General features: G+C 34.8%; 1 protein-coding gene across 1 annotated transcript in view; it reads right to left on the reverse strand.

Annotated features, from left to right (window-relative positions):
• Nucleotides 1-17,366, reverse strand: part of LOC306651864 (vexin-like) — a gene marked incomplete at its 3' end in the record, with an annotated part of 185,871 nt that extends 168,505 nt beyond the window's left edge. Inside the window, exon 1 of the mRNA XM_079124750.1 lies at nt 17,306-17,366. The remainder of the gene's footprint in view (nt 1-17,305) is intronic.
• Nucleotides 17,367-17,574: the final 208 nt, after the last annotated feature.

Here is a 17,574-nt window from a genome sequence, read left to right on the forward strand (position 1 = left end):
AGGTCTTAGTCCATAAAAGGCCAACTCCATTCCTTGGGGCTCCAGGTAAGGCTGAACGTCATGGCAGGAGAGTGTGGCAGAGGGAAGCAGCTCACATGGTGATCAGAAAGCAGAGACTGTACTCTCTAGATACAAATATATACCCAATGCCATGTCCCAATTCCCATCTTGTCCAGCTACACCCTACCACCTCAGTTACTACTCAGTTAATCCCTATTGGGGGATTAAATCACTGATTAGATTAAAGCTCTTGCAACCCAATCATTTTTCCTCTAAACCTTCCTGTGTTGTCTTACACGTGAGCTTTTGGGAGATACCTCACATCCAAATCATAAGAGAACCTAAAATTCCTGTGGAAATTCAAGATACCCAGAATAGGCAAAGTAATCTTGAAAAACCACAGAGGCATAGTAATCAAGATAGTGCTGTGCTTGCCTAATTGTACACATATACATCAACAGAACAGAATTGATACTCTAGAAATAAATCCACATATTTATGAAAAGTTGGATTTGATAAAGGTATCAAGACCAGTCAATGGGAAAAAATAGTCTTTTCAACAATTTGTACTGGGACAACTGAATACCCACATGTAGAAGAATGAAGTTCGACACCTACATTACACCATATACAAAAATTAATTCAAAATAGATCAAGTACCTAAACATAATACTGTGTTAGTCAGCTTCTCATCACTGTGACCTAAATACCAGACATAAACGACTTAAAGGAGGCGATATTTTAGCTCATGATTTTAGAGGATTCAGTTCATGGTTAGTGGATTCCATTGCTTGGGGCCTGAGACAAGGTACAATATTATGATGAAAGGGTGTAATGGAGGAAAGTTTCTCAGCTCATGTCAGCCAAGAAGCAAGGAGAGAGAAAGAGAAAAAGGGGCTGAGGACAAGATATAATCCCTGGGGGCATGTCCCCCAGTGATCTACTTCCTCTAAACATGTCACACCTGACTGTGGTTTCCACCACCTCCCAGTAGTCCATTCAAATTGTTAAGCTATAAATAAATTAATCCACTGATGAAGTCACAGCTTTCATACAAATATTTAACAAAAGTCTCACTTTTGAACATCATTGTGTTAGGGATCAAGCCTTCAACACATGACTCCTTGGGGGACACTTCATATATCCAAACTATAACAGCTAAAACTGCATAGTTATTAGGAAAAAAAAAAAAAAAACATAGGCCAGGCGTGGTGGTGCACACCTGTAATCCCAGCGGCTTGGGAGGCTGAGGCAGGAGAATTAAGAGTTCAAAACCAGACTCAGCAAATCAGTGAGGCCCTAAGCAACTTAGCAAGACCTTGACACTAAGTAAAATGTTTTTAAAAAGGGCTGTGGATGTGGCTCAGTGGTTAAGTGATCCCTGGTACCAGAAAAAAAAGAAAGAAAGAAAGAAAGAAAGAAAGAAAGAAAGAAAGAAAGAAAGAAAGAAAGAAAGAAAGAAAGAGAGAGAGAGAGAGAGAGAGAGAGAAAGAAAGAAAGAAAGAAAGAAAGAAAGAAAGAAAGAAAGAAAGAAAGAAAGAAAGAAAGAAAGAAAGAAAGACCGACCATAGGAGTACATCATATGCAATCACTTTGGATGTGACACCAAAGCTCAGGTCATTAAAAAAAAAAAAAGATAACTGGACTTCATCAAAATGTTTTAAATTATATTTCAAAAGATATTACCTAGAAAGTGAAAAAATAACTCACAGAAAAGGTCAAAATAGTTGCAAATCACACAATTTTATGATGCTTCTTTTCAGAATATATTAAGAACTCTCACAATTCAATAATTATTTTATAACCCAGGAATTTCACTTCTGGGTAAATATCAGAAGGAAATGAAAAAATATAGCCATGCAAAAATCTGTACACAAATGCTTATGACAGCATTATTCATAACATCTTAAAAGTAGAAACAATCTAAATGTCTATAAAACACAAATGAATAAATAAAACTTGATATGTCAGTTCAATTGAATATTACTTGGACATAAAATGGAATAATATACTGATACATGCTTTGACCTGAATGAACCCTGAAAATACATCACTAAGTAAATGAAGCCATATATAAAAGACCACATATTGCATGATTCTATGTATATGGAATGTCCAGAATTGACCAATCCATAGAGACAGAAAGCAGATATGTGATATCTAAGGACTGGGGAAATGGGAGAATATTTGACTGCTTAATGAGTACAGGTTTTCTCTTTGGGATGGCAAAAATTTCTAAAATTGGATAATGGTGATGGTTACATAATACTGTGATTATACTAAGTCTATTGAATTCTCCGCTTTATATTGGTGAATTTTTGGTATGAGAATTATGTCTCAATGAAACCATTAAAATTAATTTATTTACATTAGCCCTGCTTTGATATGGGGATAGTGATTTTTCTAGTCATGCTTTTTAAACTTTAGCTTTTGTCTTTTTCCCATTTGGGCCTAATCTGACTTGTACATTTAATACTTTCATATTTGCCTCTGGTACTTGAGGCAGCCAAAAGTGAAAGAGGTCAGTTTCTCCATTTGTATTGGTTCTACAGGAAGGCTTGGGTCACTGATAGGCAGGCATCTGTGTGCCTATCTAAATGAGCTTAGTCATTCCTATTCCTATTAGACTTCATAGCTTTGAAAGATAGGAAAAAAGTTCTAGCCATCACACTTCTAATCTTAAATAAAATGGCTGTAATTCTTTAAACCAAGTGACGCAGCTTGATTTTCTACTCACTGAAAGCTACTTGAGCATATTACTTATATTGCACTCAAAAAGAACATTTCATCATCTTGGCAAATGTCTTTTTATAGTAAGAGCATTGGTCTTTTTTGAAATCCAATAATAATGCTCAGTGCTTTCTTTACTATTTTGTAAAAGTCTCAAGAATGTAGTGAAATATGATTAATTGTATTGACTAGCAACTAATAAAAGGATCTAAAAATCCACATTTCCAAAGCTCAAATCTATCTGAAATCTTCATCTCTGACTCTTACCTTAATAAGTTTAAAATAAATAAGGAGGAGGAATTGATACTTAACACTTTAAAGTTGTAATATCTAGGTATTATCCTTTCTTAGTTTTCAGATGTAGAAACTGAGGTACACAATGACACAGGAATTTGTCAAAGGTCCTGTGACCAACATAGATTCTGTTTCTAGATTTTCCTGACTCTAACACCTGTCTTTTTATCCACTGTGATATTTAGCTTCTCAATTAAATGAGGTTAATTTCATAATAAGAAAATGAACCACCCTTTGTTAATAAATTACAGATAGAGGAATATAATAGAAAGACTGAACTATTTTGTCACAGAGATTAAAAGCATACTAAAAGGAAACCCTCCAATAACTCTGCTTAGAAGAGAGAAAATTCACATGTTATCACCATAGTAATCTTCAAAGGCTAAGAGCTGACTGACTCTCCTTACTATATACAGGAGAGTTCTCTTGCCTATCCAATGTGCAGAAACTGGAAGATGCTGAATATCTCAGCTCCCTTTCAGATAAGGACTTTGCTAAATAATTTTATACAATGAGAATTTACTACCATCTCACACTCACTCTTTCTCCCTTTATTTAGTTGTTTCTTTGAGTACTGGTGAACTATGAATCTTTTATTTATATTTGTATCCCTCCAGAGGATTTATTTCAACTAAGAAAGAGATCCAAAACTATAAGGGTCTCGGCTGGTATAAATATATTTATGGGAATGTTTTAATTAAATTAGTGAGGATCAAAGTTACCTGCTATTGCATTATTTAAAAAATAAAAGAGTAAATTTAATACCTTCAGTGAAGAATTCTCTATCCAGTAGTCTTGAAGAAACAGATTAACTCACAGTATCCTGAAATAATCTTTCTAGAGACATGTTACCTTTTGGAGATGTTACTATGTATCACTGATATGATGGAATAATTTAAAGAAGGAACATCAAAAGATTAAAACTAAAACCATATGTCCTCCATTGATTCCAACTGGTATGCTGTCAGAGCCAGGTTGCTGTCTCTCTGCCCTCTAGTGGTTATGTGTTGTCATTCAATTGTTTGTATTACATAGATGCAGAGCCAGAATCTACGTGGGACTTTGATTATATTGGTTGCTTTCTATAAGAATTCACCAACAGCCTGTACTATCTTTGACGTGCATTATTTCATATAATTTTAAATGAGGTAGACTGGGGCTCGTTCATTCAACATTTATTTATCACGTATTTATCATGGGTCTGGCACCAGGTACAAGTGGGCATGCAATTATAAATACTGCACAGTTTATGTCCTCATGGAGTTTCCATTTTGGTGAATAACCTAACCGCTCTTTAAATCCTTATGACAGTGAAAAGAAGATATGATTCCCTTCCCACTTCAAAAAATAAATAAACTGAGGCAGCAAGAGATGAAGTTGATAAATCAGAGTTGTGATATGAACCCAAGAAGTTTGTTTCCACAGATCACATTTTTTTTCACATAGAATCAACCTTAAAACAAAAGGCAATACAGAGATTTATACCTAAAATAGTGTTTGGTCTTTTGAAAAACAGTCATTCAGAGGATTTCTAAAAATACTGCCCTTAAACACACTTACTGGTCTTGTTTACAGTGAAATTTAGCAATGAAAATAGAGAGGACATTCATTTTCTTCCTTCTATTACCCCATGCCATAAAGACCAAGAAATAATCAATCATTTTTTGTCTTTCACTGATGCTAAATATTTGCTACTAATCTAATGCAATTATTCTGTTCAGCATGTTGAACTGAAAATTCAGAGAAACAAGGAAAACAAATAGATCAGAGCTGAGATTTTAGCCCTATCATTATCCTATGCATTTGCACACATTTTCTCTTCATTTTTAAAAACCTGGTTTTCATTCATCTAAAGCCCAATTTTTCCATCTCCTCTAATATAAAGTTTTTATGGATGAATCTCAATCATACCAAATATAGCACCATGAAAGGTCCATCATTTGTACTGCTGTTTAATACTTCATCAATTAGCAGTTATATTAAAGATTGGTTACTTATTTGTTATTCAGTATGCCTCCCATTTCCCTTCACATTAATGAGCTGACACATTATCGTGTAGGTTTTTCATTTATTGGTTAATTTGAACAGTGTGCAAGAAAGAGGAAAAAAGAGAAAATTCGAAGCAGGAGTTTTAACAAGCTCTTCTTTCTCTTCATAAAACTGATTAAACTGCTGATGTTGGAATAAAAAGACAGAAAAAGCCTCCAGGAAACCCAGTTAGCAGTTAAGCAAGATCATTGCTTATATTTCATGAGAATGCTCTGAAACTTCCTTTTCTGGCACATGAAAGGACCCCTTTGGCCTTCCTCTCTTTGAGCAGGTCTAGGAGTTTTATAACTCTGAAGCAACCACACTTCAACTTCTTTCTACCAGGCTTACCCGTTCTTCCCTGGCCTATTTTCTCTACTTTTATAGGTCAATACTTAACCCATCAAATAGAATTATTCCAACCCTTAGCCTTTCAAGGAAGAGGGGCTAGGTGTGTTATGTGCTTCTCCCCCATCCTTTCTGTCTCACAATAGTTTCAAGAAGCCAACTTAACTTACTCAATTGTGGATCAATCATCTAAATACTGCCTATTGAGTCATTGAATGACTCATTTTCCTACCTAGGCAAAGGAACAATAAAATTGTATTTTATTTTCCCCACTAATGTAATTGCATATTGATAATGTGTGATCAAAGCATTTATTGAATATTCAGTTGACTTATATTTGTGCCTAAACCACTGCATCTAAAAAAGTTTATAGGTTGTTACTCAATGTAGTAAAAATTAAAGAAAGTAAATTTGTAGACGGTAAACAAATAGCAGGGATAGTTATTGAATTAGGCCAAAGTGTGAGCATGGGTTGATGGTTAAATAAAACGCCAAGGAATAATCAAGTTAAAACATAATTTACAACAGATTAGTAAAAAAAATGGTAATGATATTTTCCTATTTGTAAGTTTCCCATATATTGGACTAAATAGTTCAACAACTTGGGCATTGTGCTAATAATTTATTTATTTGCTTCCCTCACTGGTAATGAGGGAGTATATTTGATCTCTGTATCCAGGATATACACTACAGAGTTTTTGTGTGTATTATACCAAAAGCTTAATGAATATCAATTCTATGAAAAACTAGAAAGCTCATTAATATGAAGAGAAATGGGAGGCATACTGAATAACAACCAATCTTCAAAATGACTGTTAAATGAAGTATTAGACACCAATGCAAATGATGAACCCATTCATAGTGCTATATTTAGTATAACTAACATTGTCTCTTTCTATCAACTTACTCATTCTGGACTTATAAAGGCAATTTTTTGAAATGGCAATGAGTATCTTAAAAGATGATGAATTAAAGGTACAGAATTACACCCCACACCTCTAGTCAGGGGAATGGTGAGTACAAGCGACCACCAGTAAGAAAGGACTTGAAAAAATTAGTAGTTTCTGCTCATGATAGAGTAAATGGTACCAGATTTGCCTCCACATCATAAGTAACCATAAAACCAGACAAAACACATAAAGCAAGAGTTCTCAGACAATGGAAAGATTTCTACTTGAGGACAATGTCCTCAGTTCAATGCAGAGGACAGGAATCTAAGTAGAAGATAAAAATCTTACGGAACTGAAATGAAAGTTCAGCAAAGCTGAAATGGCTAGAATCCGCAGAGTACATTACTGAAGAAAAAGGAGCTGCAGAGAGAGTGGACACCCAGGAATCTGAGGAAGGGTGCTGCATGATTTCTTGAGTGGCCCCTGCATGAGGCTCACTAGAGAGTAGCTGCTATGTGGTTGAGAAGGAACAGAGACACTAGAAGTCAATCAGCACTGGAAACCTTTGGAAGTCCGGCCTAACCAGAATATAAAGTCCTCTTTAACACTTGGATAACATCCTGAATATCCAGCTGAGACACCAGAAATACTGTGCTTCAAGACTAAGAACTATACCATGGCTGACTCTAGATCTACCTTAATGAAGGAAACCAGTCTCTGACAAAATGTTCAGCAGAAAAAGTTTGGATATAGACTTTCACTAAGTAGAAGCTTTGGAAATACTGTGGAAGTTCCATGGAACTTACATATGAAAGTGTAAACTTAAGCAAACTTAAGCAAACACAAGATGATTATCTGGGTAATTAAAAGTAAGCACTTTTCAGATGTAACAAAATCTTAAGTGTTTAAAATGTGTCATCAACAATATCAAGTACAAGATTAAAAAGTTAATAAACATACAAGGAAAAAGAAAAAATGTGACAATTAGCCAAGCGTAAAAGAAAGGCAATAGAAACTGCTCATCTGATGATCCAGATTTTGGATTTAGCAAATAAAGACTTTAAAGCAGCTCTTAAAAAAATGTATAAAGAACTAAAAGAAAATGTGTTAATTAAACGAAAAATGATTTTAGTGAGTGAACAGATAACGAATCTTAGCAGAGAAAGCGACAATATAAAAACGAAATTTCTCAAACTGAAGAGTACAATAACTGAAATAAATAATTCACTACATGGGTTTAACATAAGAATGTGAATTGAAGATGACAGAATAATGAGCCAGTGATCTGAAAGAACAATAGATGCTATCCATATGTGTTTTTTAGGGGAGTGTTTAAATTTTGGCAGTGCTGGGGATCCCACCCATGGTCTTGTGCACACTGGGCAGGTGCTCTACTTTGGAGCCACACTCCCAGCCCAATGTTACCTAATCTGAAAGATGGAGATAAAGGTTTGATAAAAGGGAGCAGAGCCTTAGAGAACTGTGGGGTAATATTGAAAGATACACCTATATTTGTAATTGGAGTCCCAGAAACAGAAGAGGCCAACAGGAAGGGTAGAATAAATTTGTAAAGTTATGATCAAAAAGTTCCCCAAAATAATAGAAAATATTGACTTATGGTTCCATTTATTAAAAAAAAAACCAAGCAAACGACTAGAAATAAATCATAATGGGTCACATCACAATCAAATTACTGAACTAAAAATAAAGAGAAAATCTTGAAGGGACCTATAGTATAAAACACCATTATACACAGGGAACAGTTGTTAAGAGTGGATGCTGGCTTTCCATTACAGTGTAGACCAGAAGACCATGAAACAGCATCTTTAATGTACCTTGAAGGAAAAAAGGAAACCCGTCAACCTGTCCATACCCAACAAAAGATATTTTTCACGAAGGAAGGCAAAATACATTTTCAAATAAATAAAATTGATACAATTTGTCATAAGCAGACATGTAATAAAATACATGCTAAAAGAATTTCATCAAGCTAGACAGAAATGATACCAAACAGACAATAGGATCTACAAAAAGGAAAGAGGGATTTCATAAAAAATAAGTAAGTAGGTAAATATACAAAACTAGGTTTTATTTATCCAAATGTGATTAAAAGACAACTAATTAAAATAATAGCATTGTGAGATGGGTTTTACAATGTGTGTAGAAGTAACAAATATGCTAATAACACAAATGATAAGATATTAGTAAATGTAATTAAACATTGGAAGAATATTATATCTGTGATATGTGAAGAGGGAAATGAGAAATGTCACATGTTCAATGAGAAGTAGGACGATGAAGATATAAAGAGGTACATTATCAACTACAAATAAACTTTCATAAGTTAAGGATACATTTTATTATTCCTAGAGCAATCATGAAAAAATAATAAGTCTGTTTTCATCAAAATGTAAAATTTCTGCTTCTCAAAAGACACAATTAAGGAAATGAACAGGCAAGTCACATATAAGGAGAAAAAATTCTCTCTCTCTCTCTCTCTCTCTCTCTCTCTCTCTCTATATATATATATATATATATATATGTCTGGTAATAGACTTCTATCTGTAACACACACTTTTGTACTCTAAAGTAAGATGAATAATTCAATTGGCAATGGACAAAGTATTTGAGCATATTAAGGACCAATTAGCACATGAAAATATTCTCAACACTATCGATTATCCAGAAGAAACAAATTTTAAAAGACACACCCAGTAAATTGGCTAAAATGGAAAGCACTGACACCACCAAATTTTACTAGCTAAGGATGCGAAACAACTGGATCATTCGTATATGCTGATTAGAGTGTGAACTAGTACAATCAACTTAGAAAAGTTTGACATTTTCATATGACTTTAAATATACAGTTACTATGATTTAGCTACTTCACTCCTAGATATTTATCCAAAATAAAATATATATATGTTCACATAAATATTTTAAATGAATGTTCATGGCAACTTTATGCCTCATAGTCAAAAACTTGGAAACAACCCAAATGCCCATCAGTGATTGAATGAATAAATTAGTTGTATATTCTTACAATGGAATACTATTTGGTGATAAGAAGCAACATGAATAACTCTCAAAATACTTAAGTGAAAAAAGTCAGATGCAATGGTATGTACTATGTGATTCTATTTTATGAAATTCATAACTGGCAACATATAGGTAATAGAGGTTCACAGTTGCATAAAAAGGAGGGGTGGGGGCTTGACAACAAAGTACATGATGGAAGTTTCTGTTTAATGGAAATGCTCTGTATCTAGTTTTTTTGTGATATTACATGGTGCACACATTTGTCAAAACTTATCAAACTATACATTTATAATTACATATAAACTATTCATCAACAACTTTCACAGAAAAGTTTCTGAACAGCAGTGATTGATTATAGGGAAGGAAAGGGAATATGTAAAAGGGAAAGAACCTTGGTAATTCTACTGTGATTTCTTTTTTCACTACATTTAGGGTCACAGAAAGGGAATATAAAACAGAAACTTGGACACATGGATAAAAGAAAGGAAAAACAAAAGTGGAAGGAAAGACTCTCCTATAAAGTGAGTCCTTGAAAGGTTCGCTATATAGATAATAGTTGTTTGAACATGTGTGCAAAAAAGTCCAAGGATGACGTGCAAGAAGAAGTAGGTAGCTTGGCTATCTTCCCTGGCTCAATACAAAATGACAGACCAAATCATGGCACCACCTAAAAACTCCTGGCAATGTGCACACAGGGATTGTAGCTATAATGATATAGAGAAAAGGAAGCTTCTAAGATAAGCTAGGAGGTGAGAGACTGAATGTCATGGGGAAAGATTCCCTTTGTGCTTCTGTTTTCTACTCTCATTTCCACTTCATTTTGGCCTTTTGACATGACATTGCTGAGCTGTGTCACTGTGTTATCCAGAACAAACTCCCAGGTCACATTTCTTGCTCTAAGAAAACACTGCCTTTGACTTTTCTGAGACATTTACCTTCCAATTTATTTCCTTTTGTCCATCATACATACTAACGCATATTTATCTTTGCATCTCCAAACTTATTTCCATAGACAGCTCACCAATGGCTCTCTCCCTCTCTATCTACATCAACACTACTCAAGTTCCAGCAATCTCAATAGTCTCATAACTGGATTCATTTCTTAATCTCACCTACCCTTTGCATCTACTTTCCCCTATCCTGCCATGAGGACCAGTTTCCCAGTCATGTGATCAATGCAGTCACAGAAGATCAGATATGATGCATTTGAGGATTGATGCTCTGCAGTTGCTGTCTTAAATTTTAAAAATAATTTGATCATTAGTTTTACTTTTTAAATTAAGCCATCAGGACAATTGTGCCTGCACTAGAAGTTTGGAATCTTGGCTCACATGCAGTCTCACCTTCTGCCACCTTCCCAAGAAAAGTTCAAGGGTAAAGTGGGTTGAAGTTGGATGTGCGTGCACAACTCAGGGTGGGACATGGTGGCAGCCATCTCTACCCAAGGTTAATAGCACCACAGAACAGTAGGTGGCCAGCCCTGGGTCTATATCTTGGTGAAGGCAAATCTTTTGCCCACCCACTCCCAATCCAATTGTCAAGCACATCTCAATGAAGAAACTTAAACATATTTAGGAGTTGTTTGTTTGCCCTGAGTTTCTAAGATGCCTAAGTGAACATCCTCAGATCCCTCCTTCTTTGCAGTGCAAAGGCCCAGTGGTTGGAGGAGGAATGACAGCAGTAGTCAGGCTTGAGAGGGCAATGGCACAAGGCTTTTGAGTACACAATTACCTTGCTAGTATCCCACTGCCCAGGAGTATTCCCCTGCAAATTCCAGGCCTGGGTTATTCTCTCTTATTCCTTCCAATCTTCCTGAGACTGGCTTGTGTTTTTCTCTTTTGGCCAGCTCTCAGCAGCCTCCAGAGATAAGCCACAAAGTACCAATTGTGTTACTTTAGTGATTTTGCATACAAGTTAAAGGGTTTGATATTCACATTCAAAACTGGCACTGCACAATATAAATGTGAATGATAAAATTCCTGCTAATAATTCAAATTTTTAATTTGTCTTTACTTAGAGTGGTACTATGTAGAAAATATAAAACACCATGACAAGTTAAAAGACAGACTGCAGAAGAAAGGAAAGTTTTTACATGTAACTTTAATTATGCATTTTCTTTCATTTTGAACAAGGGGACCCACAAATTATATACTTGGCTTGGCCTGCCATACTTTTCTTTAAAAAACAAAATAAACAGATCATGTGTCTCCCCTGGTCAAGGACCTTCTACAGTTCCCCATTACTTTTACCGTAAGGGGCAAAAATCCTTAGATTGATCTTAAACTCACTTTTCCAAACATTATTACACTATTCAAGACAAATATTATCTATACACTATTACCTGAACCCATGTTGCATTTTTCTTCTTGTATGTATTCTGATGTCCATTTTCTTCTTAAGTTTAGTTATTAAGATTACAGTTATCTATTAAATCTACACAAATTTAGACATTCTCATCACCCCTACATGAAAGTGACCTCTACATTTTTTGGATAATCATTCAGGTTCAATGATTAGATTATTCAAGAAGAAAGAACCTCAAAGACCATTTGGTCTCACAGTTCTCAAGATTAGAAGACCAATTTCAAAATACCAATACCAGGATTCACTTCTGAACAATTAAACAGAATCTCTGGGACAGAGGCATTGGGGTTATGAAAATATTTCAAGATAATTATAATGAGCAACCAGAGTTGGAATGGAACTCTCTTTTTTTTTTTTTTTTTTACAGAAGAACATTGCCAACTAGAAAGTTGAAGTGACTTTCTCAATATCAAGTAGTTTTTTGAGGAATTATAGGATTATATTCTAGGAGTCTTGGTTTTTCCATTTCACTATATATTGTCCATTCTACACATTCACCACTTACATCCTATGGGATATCATTAATCATGACATCCCCCATGTGCATTCATATCTCATCTGCAAAACTAGATTGTTACCAACTTAAGAAAATAGCTATGTATCGGTTCTCTGTACCTCCTTCCTTTATTGCATATAATTGCTCAGAATATATTTGTGAATTGGATTTTTCTCTGGTTAATTTCTTAAGCCAAACATTTCTAACATTGACAGCATCCACCTTGTTCCTCAGAACTCAAAAAATTTTGGTGATCCTAAGATTTTATAGTATGATCAAATAATAAAGATGGAGGAAGAGAGAATTCTTGTGAATTTCTAGTGGTTGATTTGGGCTAGAGTCCACCTCTATCCAAGGCTATCATTGACTTCTTTCAAAGTTTTTAATCTATGTGTGTTTTAAAAGTAAACTTTTAATCTTTATTTTTAATTTGACATATTAAATTGCATGTATTTATTGTGCACAGTGTGACTGTTTTGAAGTACATGTACACGATGGAGTATTTGGTTAAATCAGGTGATTAACATATATGTCTTTTTAAAGATTAAAATGTTATATTCAATTTACTGGAGGAAGGGAGATAAAGCTATTGCCATTTTTCATTTCTTTCATCATGTGAAAATTATTTCTGGATAAATTGAATGCTTTTTAGTTGATTCTATAATAAAGAGACTTTTGTAGTTTTAAAACATTAAGAGTATAAATTAAACAGTAAGTGATTTTTGGCACATTAATGAATCATGATTTTGGCTAGTCAAAGAATTTAACTGCAACTAAGTTTTACAGGAAGAAATGTCAAATGTCAACTCATTCATTATAAGCTTTGGTAATATATGCGCTTATACTCAGACATGGACAACTTCAACTTTTTTAAATTTTTAGACTTTGGTTTGTCCAATATTTCAGTATCTAGGATTATGAATTTAATGATGCTAGTCATTCATAATTTGGTGCCCTGAGACTATGACAAAACTTAATACTAAAATCTCAATCACAAATTTAAGAATAAGAAACTCATGATCAATTAATCACTTCACCACCTCCACCAGAAAGAACTCAGTGTTTTGTGTAAAATAAGAAGTGATGGAATTGTTTTCTTTTCTGAGACCCATTCAAAAGGACCAATTCTGATTGGTCCTCACCTCACATCTCATCATCTCCATAATTTGGGTTATTTTTGCTGATGAAATTGACATCACATCTAGTTTTGTCTACTCTGTCAGGCATATATTGAATTCTCTCATTCCAAGCTCTATTTACCTATTCAAAATAGAGCTATGAAGGTAATACTGCTACGTAAAACATGTCCTAAAACATGCCCATTGTTGAAGAAATGTCACTTCATACATCATTCAGGAACAGTTCCTGATTTCCCTAGTCAGGCAAAACTCTCTGTACTTCTATTATATGCACTTTATGTATACCTCAGTTTTGACATTTTACTAAAAGTTCAACCATTGGACATATACATATCTTACATGAAAACTTATTATAAGCAGATTATCTAAATCACTTGTGTATTCTTTCTTACTTGTCCCCTTATAAATGACCTTCCAACAAATTAATCAGTACAAATGTACTATGAAGTTTGTTACACATTAGCAGTCAAGATAACAAGTTGAAATAGCAGAGATACCATTTTTGCTCATTGGATTATCATAAGAAGATAATTATAACATCATTTTATGGTACAAATGCAAGGAAAAAAGACCAATATGTTTCTGTTAAAATATGTTATTATAGCAGTTTTGGAAACAGTTTTGGAATAGTTATTAAAATAAATTCACATACCCTTTAGCCTAACAATACCATTTCAGGAAATCTTTTTTTTTTTTTTTTTGCTGTTGTTTGTTTGTTCTTGAGATTGGTCTCGCTATGGTACTCAGGCTGGCCTCAGACCCTTGGACACAAACAGTCCTCCTGCTTCAGCCTCCTAAGTGACTGGAATTATAGGTGCTTGCCACTGGGTGCAGCTAGGAAATCTATCTTATGTAAATAAAGTTCCCAAACTTGTATTAATATATTTATTGTAGCAAATTATATAGTGTCAGAAAAACTGGTGTGATAGATTGTAAAAATACTCCAAATTTTATCCCATTAAGATGTGAATTCTATGGCTTGGGAGACTGAGGCAGGAAGATCACAAGTTCAAAGTCAGCTTCAGCAATTTAGCAAGACCCTAAGAAACTTGGCCAGACACTGTCTCAAAATAAAAATATATAAAGGGTTGAGGCTGTTGCTTAGGGTTTGTAGTTCAGTAGTTAAGTGCCACTGGGTTCAATCTTTTGTACCAAAAGAAAGAAAAGAAAATATGAATTTTATTTTTCTATCCCTTTAATCTGGGTTGGCTGTGTGATCTGTTTGGTCAATAGGACATTAGAAAATGTGATCCAAATAGAGGTATCAAATGTGAAAGACCACCACATGAATGAACTTAGCCAGAGTGCTGGATGACCAGAGACATTTATACCTGTTAGTCCTCTCACTCTGGCTTGCTGACCATCAGAAATATGAGTGAGGCTATCCTGAACATTCATCCTCTGTCCATTTGCCAGAATATCATAGACAAAAGAGTGATCCCAGCAGAAATTAGCTGTGTTGACCTAGATGAGAATAGCTTTTCAGCCAGCCCATAGAATGATGAAAGTTAATAAACAATTATTGTTTAAGTCATTAAATTTAGGGGTGGTTAGTTACACAGTAAAAGCTAACTGACTTTCTTAAGTTAAATGATGTAACCGACAATGTGATTGCCCATCAGTAGAATATTTGAATAAATAGTATCACATTATGGGAAATCATATAGCTATGACCAATAAGAAGCTAGATATACATCTAATGATTATCCCTTGTTACTCCTTCTCCAATAAGATTGTGAACCCTTGGAGAAGAGGAATCTGGTCTCTCTGTTGATTTCTCCCACAGCACAATGGGTATGCAAATATTTGTTGATTTAATTGCTCAGGACTCCAATTTTTAAAGTGAAACAAGTAACCTTTATTTGGAAGAACTATTCTACTGATATAGTCTCAAAAATAGGCCATCTGGTGGAATATTGGTTCAGTATTGTGGCCATAGTAGTTTGCTGTATTTGCCTATGAAAACAGTAAGAACTTAATTGGCAAAAGTCTCTATGTGATGAACAACTACTTGATCTACCACATGGCTGGTTTTGTGGGCATGTTGTCAGTATAATCACACAGGGCCCTGTACCCAAAAGGGCTCTATGCATGGGAGTCAAGGCACTGCATTCTCAATCTTGAAACTCTTAATAATATGTTCTTGAAACTGTGTCTTGCAAGTGAAGACACATAAGACAATGGGACGTGTGCCAGAGACTTGGAGCCTCAACTTATCTATCAAGTCCCACCACTCCATCTGGCCACAAAGAGTTCTCAACCATAGGTCAGGGTCCAGAGTAATGATGCAACCAGCACAAAGTAAATTCTATTAGGAAAATAGAGAGGGTGTGTGTGTATGTACGTGCACGCGCGCACACACACACACACACATATATTTCCCCCCTCTGGGAGAGTAGGCATATGTATGTATGTGTATGTGCTAGGGCATTGTGTTAAATAATGGTGTTACCTTTTTTTAGTATCAGGGATTGAACCTAGTGATGCTTAACCACTGAGCCACATCCCCCGCCTTTTTCATTTAGAGACAGGGTCTGGCTAAGTTGCTTAGGGCCTCTCTAAGTTGCTGAGGCTGATCTTGTACTTGTGATCCTCCTGCTTCTGCCTCCTGGGCCACCAGGATTACAGATGTGCCCTACCGCATTTAGCTGGATGTGCTACTTTTTTGTATGTGAGGGCGAAATGAAATTATTCCAAGACAGTACATTTGACATAAAGAATATAAAAAAAGTTTTCTGGATCTAACACTACCTTTTGCTAGTTATTTATCTATTTTCTCCAAAGAATCAGCTTTTGCCTTTGTTAATATTATCTATGGTCTTTGTGCCAGTTTAATAATTTTTGCTCTTATCCTTGTATTATATTTTTCTAATTGTATTTTCTTTTTCTTTTTACTATTGGGGTCAAATATTTGATCTGTATACAAATGGGTACCTTAATTAATGAGTACAGTTCTAACAATTGCCTAGCCTAACACTGTACTTTAAACATTTCTGGAAAAAGTGAAAAGAGTTTAACAACTGTAGCTGAATTTCAATTTAAAAACAGATTTATAGTTTTTTTAAAGGCAGCTTAAGTCAAAATATGAAGTATTTCTTGTCACACCAATCAAATTATTTTCTGGTTAGGTTTTGTTATCTCTTCATTTATTGGAACCATATCATGTCCCCTATTCACTGTCCAAAGGTAAAGCAGTGCTAGGTGTTAGGCAGGCATAGACAGTGTCCTGGCTTAGCACAGATGAACCTGAACAAGTTAGTTCAGGGAAATTCATAGATACTTGTTCCTCAACCTGATGCTCAGGAGAGGCCAGTAGTTAAAAGCATGGCATACAGAATCAGGCAGGCCTGGTTTGATTCCACTTTCTTCCCATTACTAGCTGAGTTAACTGCTGGCACTTAATTACTTTAAATCTCCTTTTTCTTGTTTGTGAAATGGGGATAATAATAGCACATTTCACTTAAGTTATTTTTAGTTGCATTTTTTTATTTTCTGCAATGCTGGGGATCAAACATGGTTTCTTGTGCATGCTAGGCAAGTGCTCTATGACTGAGATATACCTCCAGTCCAATTATTTTGAGTTTTAAATAAAATCAATATTCTCTGGGAAGCCTTCTTTAACACAATCAACTGTAAGTGTCCCTGCTATTTTTCCTTATTGTACAATATTTTTTTTCTTTTAGAGCACTTATCTTGATTTGTATGTATATATTCATATATAGATTAATTTGCTTAATATTTACCTATCTTACTAGACTGTTACATTGATGAGTACAGAGACCATATTGATTTCGTTTATCATTTTATACCTGCACCAAGCAAAGTATCTTTCCCCATTAGAATTGCTTAATAAATATTTATAGAATGAACAAGTTAAATTCTCAGCACAGTTCTGTATGTTGACAATAATAAAGTAGCCAATTCAAGAACAAACATAAAAACAAAATAAAGGAATGGCGATTTCTTTTCTAACTTACTTGGCAGACGGTGGCTTTGACTCCACTCTTCAGCAGATTCCTGGGTCAACTTAAGCACGCTAGATCTCAGCAGGGTTCAGTGTCAGGCTTGCTTTATTTTGTTACTCATTCGTTTACAAAGAGGCTCTTTTTGCTGAATTTCTTTTGCTTGATACTTTCTTATCATTAGGAGAACTATGGCTTCAGGTCACTGGTTGTAGTCCCACACTGGCTCTTGAGTAGTCCCAACACCAGTCCATTGTTTTCTTCTGGTCCCTTTTGTTTCTTTT

The sequence above is a fragment of the Sciurus vulgaris genome (genome assembly GCF_902686455.1).
Source record: "Sciurus vulgaris genome assembly, chromosome: X".
Classification (NCBI taxonomy): domain Eukaryota; kingdom Metazoa; phylum Chordata; class Mammalia; order Rodentia; family Sciuridae; genus Sciurus; species Sciurus vulgaris.